At 36.8% G+C, this 9232-nt stretch overlaps 1 pseudogene; it reads left to right on the top strand.

Moving 5' to 3' along the window:
• Nucleotides 1–831: 831 nt before the first annotated feature.
• LOC120193427 lies at nt 832–8677 on the top strand (annotated as a pseudogene).
• Nucleotides 8678–9232: the final 555 nt, after the last annotated feature.

The following is a 9232-nucleotide window of genomic DNA, read 5'->3' as shown; positions in this document are numbered from 1 at the left end:
GACTGTAACAGCTGCCAGTGATCGCCCGACACATTGGAAGAAGGGGAAATTTGTGTGTCGGAAAATGATGGGCTAACTTTAGTTACCTTCAAGAAAGAACAAAGAATGTACAATGAGAATATCAAGTGACGCTGGTTCTTAACCGCGTCATTTTAATCAAGCAAAATGATAATAAAAATAATGCATTTTTATCTTTATTTTTTTAATAAATTATACTTATTATAATTAATTATGAACGTATTTTTTTGACTATCAGATTTTTAAATTTTGTCAATTAGACTATTTAACTATTTAGATATTACCAATTAAGCCACATGCTATTAACAATTAACGAAGGAGTTGTGTGCCAGTTAAAAAATTTAGTACAATTGTACATTTGGTCCTCATACTTATATATTCTATAAAATTAGTTAGCTGATCAGATGATGACACATGTCATCACTTCATTGAAGATTTTTTTTAATTTTAGTTTTTTTAATTTAATGAACTTTCTACGCAATCGACATTGAAGAAATGAGAAGAAGGTTGTGACACATGTCATCATCTAATTAGAGGACTAAATTAATTGAATTCAATTAAAATTAAGAATACATGATAAAATTATAAGTAACGAGGGTTAAATATATAACTATACCAAATCTTTTAATTGTCACATCATCTACCCATTTAGGAAAATCATTTAGGCCCAAAGGAAAATTGCAAAGGTTGGGCTCTAAACGCCATCGTTTTATTGGAATGGGCTCAAGGAAACTGCCATCAAGCTAGCTTACAAGGAATGGGGTCGAGCAGATTTAAACGTAAACTCAAATTAATTGAACAACCGAGTGTAGTATAGTTAAAATGTCCCGTCAGGAAATCAGATCTCCCTTTTCCCAGGCGCCAAACAGTTAGAAAGAGTGAAAATGGAATGCTCATCAGCATTTGATCTCCTATCAGGTAACCGCTTCGCGATATTCCATTTCCGGTCATCTTATTCCTTTTCTATGTCTAGCCAAATGCAAATCGTTCAATCACATTTTCGTTATTGAATTTCATTTTTCGTTTTGTTTTTCTAATTATCTAGCTTTGAATTTGCCTGATTGTAAATATTAGTGATTTTACTGAATGTCTTAATCCATTTTCCGATTAGGAATCGTAAGAGTTCACAGCTTTATCTAGTTACCTAGATTTTACTTCTGTGATTTTACTTGGGTAGAATTATTATTTTTATTTTACTTGAACTTTATTGTAAACGTTAAAAAGTTAAAACCCAAGATAATTTGAAGACTTAAAGGACAAGGATTTTTCTGTGAATGAAAATTGGCCTAGTTTAGCTTATTGTAGGAAGAGTGGTTTTGTTCATTCGGTTTGGTTGTATTCAAAGTTCACTTTTGCTTGAGGGACTTGAGCCGAGTGAGAAACTTGATTGATTCTGAATGAGAAACAGCCATAAGTTGTCCGTGGTATGATGGAATTCTTGTTTTTATAGTAAAACTTGTTTCCCGAGTTCTTGAGTTGTAAATTATCGTTGCAGAAGCTGATATTGGTGGAAACAATGAACTTTCTTCTGCCGCGGCCAATCAACAGGGAACACCAGAACCATCTCCGGTACAAGTGGATATGCCTGAGTCATCGTATGTTCCCAAGTCTGTGAAAAGTTTGGATAGGCTTATAGTAGAAGATCTGTTTCCTGAGTATCCCATGGTTGAAAATCATGGACAAGGCAATGGATTTTTAGGCAAGAATTCTGATGTTGCTAGTGATAAGAATGCTTCTGTCATCATGAGGCACACTGATGTTACTGAGGAGGATGGATGGATCATTATTCCACATAGTAAGTGCAAAGAACAAATTATCCACTAAAGCCAACAAAACCGCACATTTTTGTTTGGCAATTCTTGATTCTTGGTAGTTTTTCCCATCTCTACTTATGGTTTTATTGATTGGATTTTACTCATTTTCGTTCCTTTTTCTCCTCTCCTTACTCCTTTAAAAAAGGTTAATTTTGTAAAATAGTGATTAGTTTTGAAATATAGAGCTTTGCTTCAAGTGTATAACACCATGGTGTGCATTGAGTTAATCTGATTTTAACATCCAAATTACAGATAATTGAGGTTGCGTAGAAAGCCAATGTCTTGATATTTGTTTTAATTGCTTAATTATGACGTCTGGAAATTATAATGAGAATGCAGTAATCACTGAAATATAAAAGTTAAATGTACCGAAATTTGATGGTAGATGAAGTGTATATGATCATCTGTTTGGTTATAGATATATATATATTTTTTTGATAGGAATTGAAGGCCTCATTAAAACCCCCTTCTTGATTAAGGAACTCAGAGTTCCTTCATCAGAGGAAGGAGGAAAAGAGTGCCTTATACTTCATTAATGAAATACATAAGATTACAACATGAAGATAAGTCCCTTACAAAAACTCCTAAAAACCCAAAATAAAATACCCCTAAAACATACTGAAATTATCCAATGGCAGATTAGCCAACCCATCAGCCTCTATATTGGTTGTTCTAGCGACCCATCTAATAACACCCTCCACATCTTTAATCTTAACTGCTATATCCCTGACAATGAAGACAAAAAAATGAGGACACAAAATTCCATTCCTAATCCAATCAACTGCCAATTTACAGTCTGATTCTAATATCAACCGACCATTAACATCTCCTCTCACTGAATTAAAGAAAAGTAAGCCCTTCTGAATAGCCTTTAACTCCATCAAAATAGGTGGACCCGAACCAGTAGCCTCCTTAAAAGATAATACAAGAAGACCTTCCTCATCTCTTAGAATACCCGCAACTCCATTGCTCTTCCAATCACAACTTGTAGTTGCATCCACATTCAATTTTACAAAGCCCTTAGGAGGGGGGACCAAGGAATTGTAGAAACAATCGATTTGTTGAGTGGGAAGCATGAATCCCCTAGGGAAGGGTCACCGATTAGAGAATCCATAGAAATAACAGAATCTGCAAACTTAGCTAAAAACCAAGACGCAAGCCGTACTCTTGCTAAGAAAAACAGGTTAGGTTGGTCAATCTTCCCTCTATCGAATACAATATCATTTCTAGCTTTCCAAATAGTCCAAATAACAACGGCAGGAATAAACTTCCAAATAGCAGACCTAGGATTTAGATCTTCCCAAGCTTGGAGGAACTTCTGCGCATTCTCTTGAAGAACCACATTAAGACTTCAATAATGCACAAATTTGTTCCAAAGTGACCACACGACAGAACAAGAGAAAAATAAATGAGAAGAATTCATCCACCAAATTACATAAAGGACAAGAAAGTTCTACAATTCCCGTAACCCCTCTCTTAGCCAGTTCAGACCTCACTGGCAGTTTTTGAAGAACTACCTGCCACATAAATAACTCAACTCTTGGTGGCACCAAACCTTTCCACACAATATTCTTCCAAAAAGAATCCTCCTTTTGAGCCAAGGAACAAGTCTTCATACATGAGTTTACAGAATAAACACCCGTTCCGTTTCCTTTCCATATCAGACCGTCGATTGCCTCTTTAAACAGACAAAAATTAGAAATGATAGACATCAAGTTAGCCCACTGTTCAAATTCCCAGTCTGCCAAACTTCTCCTCAACTGAATATTCCAAATCCATCCCAAAGAACTGAACTCGCCAAATTCAATCAGTTTTCCACTCTGGTTTGAAGAAATTGCGAACAGCCTCGGAAAAGAGACCTTAAGAGGACAGTCCATTGCCCATTTGTCCTGCCAAAACCGAATAAATTGACCATTCCCAACTTGAACTCTGCACATGCTGCGAAAATTAGAGCCAAACGAGTCTTCTTTAAAATAAGCATTCACCACCGAACTCCAAATCCAAGAAGCTTGAGCTGGGATTTTGCTATTGAACAATAATGAAAAAGGATCAATATTGTATTTAGAACATATCAGCCTCCTCCAAACAGCATCCTTATCATTAGCAAATCTCCAAGACCACTTCCCTAGTAATGCTCTGTTCATGTTACTAATATTAAGCACTCCTAAACCACCAGCCTCATAGGCTGTAATTTTAACTATAGAGTCATTTGTATGGCATAGAATTGTGCGTGTGATGGCTTGTTAGATTCTTAAGGTATACCATGTTGGTGGAACTATTTTGAGAATATTTCAACTTAATTTCCTGATATTTTCTATCTCCTTGAAGTTTTATCGGTTCTTGATCTGCTTCCTGAGTTAATATGCAAGTATTTGGTATTTCTTAGTTATATACTAATTTTGATATGCCTCTCTAGGGGCTCTCCCTGATGATTGGAATCATGCACCAGACATACGCTTATTACGTTCCCTGGATCGTTCTTTTGTTTTTCCTGGTGCCATTTTTCTTCTCAGCCTCTTATTTCTTTAAAGATTTAGCATGCGGTCGGTTTGCATTCACTTAAGAGATATTCTATTTGAAACTTGAAATCTTTCCTGTTTTCTTCTCTAGGTGAACAACTCCATGTTCTAGCATGCTTATCAGCATCTAATCAGGAAACAGAAATTATTACCCCTTTTAAAGTTGCTGCAGTGATGAGTAAAAGTGGCATGCACAAAGATGCTGAGAAACAAAATTTAAACAAGAAGGGTGAGACAAATTCAGTGGCAGGAGGAGAGGAAGTGAATCATGGTAGTGCTGTAACGGATCTGAATGATGAGAACTTGGAGAAAAAGAAGATTGATCCAGCAAAAGATGTCTATGATAGTGAATAATTTCTTAGAATGGAAGACCAGAAAAGACAGACTGAAACACTATTAAAAAGGTTTAATAACTCGCATTTCTTTGTTAGGATTGCAGAGAGGGATGAACCTCTGTGGTCGAAAAAATGTGCTCCTCAGACAGCTTCTGATTCATCTGAAATAGATAGTCAATGGTCTGTTCAAAATGAAACCAAAAACACTGCTAAAAACATAACTAGTCTAACTGCAGTTATTGATAGAGGAAACTTTGGTTCCAATGTTTCTGGTGGAGCAGCTAGAGGTACTGTCAAGTGTTGCTCTCTTTCCAATGGAGATATAGTGGTAAGCACCACCGAAGAACTATATTGTTAATGATATTGTTTTACTATTTTCTTTGACTTTGGAAATGCGGGAGGCATTTGTACTTAATTTTTTAGCTGATAGTAATAAGTTGTTTGTTTTGCATGCAACGTTGTTGTAAAAGCTGCTTGATAGTTCTGTCTGACTATGTTGGATGTGTGTTATTGTCAACCTGGTAAACATTCAGCTGGGTGTAGTAACTGCGGTGTGCTTAAAACCCAGACTTGCATAGGGATGAGAATGGCAAGGAGAAGTGCCAGTAATGTACTCTCTGTAGCCGTCTCTGCCTCTTTCTTGAACCATCCTTTCTGTCTTGCCTCCAATTAGAGGCTAATGCAGTTTCCAGTCCACCACTGTCAGAAACTGGAAAGAATCTACCATCCTATCCCAAAAACTGTTTCCCTTTTCTGACAAGAAATCTTTTAATTACAATGATACAATCAATTGAACTTTCCTATTGGAAAAAGAAATGGGAGGAGAATAGAGGGATTTTTTTTAGTTGAGTTGTTGAGATTAGCCATGTTGATGACAAGATGGGGAGCACTATTGGTTTTGTCTTTGTGGAGCTCCTAAACTCCTCTTCAATAGATCTTTGCTAGTGAGAGTGTGAGACCTTGCTGCTTGATATCCAGATTTGCTGACATTACCTGTAGTCACTGATTTGAGTTCTTGGATGCTATTGTGAGAAAGGGTTGGTAACTTGGAATCATACTTTTGTATGCTAGCTTTTACAAGCTGACTTCTGGCATTGCTAGTTGATTGCAGAAGCTCTTGGATGCGTTTTATTTCATGATCAATTGTTCTAGTTGGCATTTTTTTGGGAAGGTTCTAATTGGCGTATTGAATCAACTGTTGAAATGGTTGCTTCCTGTGGATAACACTCTTCCTTCACCTCGTGCTTTATCTTCTCCTTTAAGTTCAGGTTCTGGAATGGGTAGCCCATCTCATAGGTCTAGCCATTCTGCCTCCTCTGGTTCTCAGCTCTTTTCTTTTAGTAATTTAAGAAGTTACTCCATGTCATCTCTTCCTCAAAGTGTTCCTCCTCCTCGGGGACCTATTAAAGCCCAAAGTTCTAAACCATCACTTGACCTTGATGAGGTGGATCGATACTCTTCTCAAAAGATTTTTAAGAGTCAAAGAACAGGGATTGAAGAGCTTTTATTTTTTCAGGGTGTGTCACTAGAGCGGGAAAGATTTTCTGTTCGTTGTGGGTTATGGGGGATCCATATCCCGGGAAGAAGATGGAGGAAGAAACTTGAAATAATTCAACCCGTTGAGATTCATTCATATGCTGCCAACTGCACTACGGATGACCTTCTTTGTGTTCAGATAAAGGTAAACCCTAATACTTACTATTACCTGGTATATCATAAACTCTTCGTTTCCACTCTCTGTGGACATGGTCAATAGGTTCTTTTATTCACTTGTGATGTTATTTTGCAGAATGTTTCTCCAGCGCGTATACCAGATATTGTTGTATACGTAGATGCTATAACAGTTGTTTTAGAAGAGGCTTCAAAAGTTGGACCACCTGCTTCCTTACCAGTTGCATGTATTGAAGCTGGAAACTATCATAGTTTGCCAAATCTAGCTCTCAGGTTGTTTTCACTCTAGGTACCTTAATATACTTCAGAGTGTTCTTTGACATTTAGCAGTTTAGCTTGATGATTAAGGTGTAAACCCCCAAAATGCAAAATATGTCAATATTTTGTTGCTGTATTTAGTCATTCTCTCTTAGAATAGATGGCATAATGTGCTGATCATTTTATGAGCAACAAGACATTGTTGCAGAATATTAAATAGTAAATTCACAACAAATGGTTGCATGCCCCGGGACTGCCTTTGAAGGGTATAAAAATATTTGGCAGTTATCTATTTCTTGGGGTGTGTTCGGAATTAAGGTTTAGAAGAATTGTATCTACCGTCTCATCGATGTATAAGTGGGAAGGACTGTCCCTTCCCATGAGCTTATCGATAGTCTCTGTTGCAGGAGGGGTGAAGAGCATTATTTTATTTTAAAACCAGCTTCTTCTATGCGGAAGAACCTCAAAACTTATGGAGAAAAGTCCAAGTCATCCAGATGGAAATCCCTTTTGAAGACATTCAACCAAAAGGGAAGTTCTTTGATTGGTAACCAGTATGCAATTATGGTAGCATGTCGTTGCAACTACAGTGGTATGTGCGTCTGTTTCTCTTAGTTTACAGTATCATCTGGAAAGCTTTGCATTAATTACATGTTCTGATTATTAGTGTATCGTTTTTTATGTTAAATATAGAGTCAAGGTTATTTTTAAAGCAGCCAACCAATTGGAGACCAAGTATTTCAAGGGATCTTATGATCTCTGTCAATAGCGAAATGTCAGGACAATATTCTGGATCAAGTGAAAGATCCTCCAAGCTTCCAGTTCAGGTTTTATTCTATCTGATTCTAACTCTCTTTCGTCCTCACATGCTACTTACATATTAATCTAACTGTGACAAATCTTATTTCACTGATGTGATTGTCAGGTCTTAACTCTTCAGGCTTCAAATTTGACACCTGAGGATCTAACTGTGACCGTTCTTGCTCCAGCCTCCTTTACCTCACCTCCATCTGTGTTTCATTGAATTCTTATCCAACAATGCCAAGGAGCCGATTTCTTGGTTTTTCTGCCTTTGCCGGGAAAGCAAGTAGAGAGAGGCATGGTAGTGCAATGCAGAGACTTGTCTCAATGCCCACTCGTCTACTTCTTTTGACGAGCAGTTGGCTCCAATAGCTAATTTCATTCCAACTTCTGGTTTGGGATGTACTCATCTCTGGCTGCAGAGTAAAGTACCACTAGGGTAATGTATCACTATCACCTTTTTCAAATATTATTTCAAACTTTGAATGCACACATGATAACAAATCAATCGATTGCTTCATACGTATTCCTGCTCAATCTATGGCTACGGTTAAGATGGAGCAACTTCCGTTGACTGATGGCATAATAACACTGGACAGTTTACGGATTGATGTCAAGGAGAAAGATATCCATCTGTTTTATTTTATTTATGATCTGCCTTACAATTGGCATGATGAAAAATTTTAGAATGTGTGTGGTTTATAAAACTCCGGTGAGTGGCACTAAACTTGCCTGTTCTCAATCAAATTGTATTTAGTAGTCTCTCCTCTTCAACCATAAGTTAGTTTTACATTTTACGTTTACATTTCCTCTAACAGATTTTGCAGATCGTGTTCATTTCATTCTAGTTTCTTCATTCTGTAAAGCATTACACTTTCTTACTGGATACCGTCAAATGTTTATGTTTTATCTTTCATGGTGAATCCTTTTATGATGCAACAGGTCGTACATATATCCCGGAGCACTCACCGATGATAAATGCGACTACTAGCATCTCCACGGGGATTATTTAGGATGGATTGCAAATTGTGTTTCTTATTTTACTTTTATGTTTAACCATCAAGGATTTCAAAGGGCGATTCATTTTGTTGCCCGGTATTCGGCTTCTACTGCCATACTGTGCAGAATCTTTGGAAGTTGGAACCGAGATGGATATCTTTCCTTGTTGAGCAGAAAACCAGGTTGCGTTGCCAACTCGTCCAAAAAATACAACGGCGAATTATTTCTTGTAAGCTGCAAACTTGAGAATGGCATTTTTTTTACTAACACTCTGACAGGAAAGAAACGTTGTTTGTATCTAGAGGCCTGAGAGTATTATCAGTTGGAAGGAAAACAAAAGATCAGCGTGCTCTATAGATAATCATAATTAATAAGTGTTATACGTAAATGATATATTATATTAGAGAATTTATCTTGAAGATTACGTAAAATAGATATGTAAAATATTAAATATCAAATCATAGGTAAATTGATGAATGAAAAGACAACTAATTAAGGCACCGATAAATTATCTTAAATGAAAGGGGAGTTTGGCAGGTGTGAAGGGCTGACCATTGTTCAAAACCATAATCCATCCGAATGTGAACTTAACTGCATTGTTGGGACCATGAGACAAGTAGATGACGATGACACAAAATCAATAATCCAATTATGAACTGAATTCCAATTTTGGGATCATGGGAGAAGTCGGCTCCAATAATCAGATCTGAAGTCAATAGACGGGCCACTGATTTAGGATATTTTGGTATTGTATTATTATGTCACTGTCCACAAATCATGTGGTTTACGAAAACTCGAGTTATAAATAAATATCATG

The sequence above is a fragment of the Hibiscus syriacus genome, unplaced genomic scaffold (assembly GCF_006381635.1).
Source record: "Hibiscus syriacus cultivar Baekdansim isolate YM2019G1 unplaced genomic scaffold, ASM638163v2 tig00116995_pilon, whole genome shotgun sequence".
NCBI lineage: Eukaryota > Viridiplantae > Streptophyta > Magnoliopsida > Malvales > Malvaceae > Hibiscus > Hibiscus syriacus.
The sequence above is the reverse complement of the archived record's forward strand: the minus strand, read 5'-3'. Positions and strand labels throughout refer to the sequence as shown.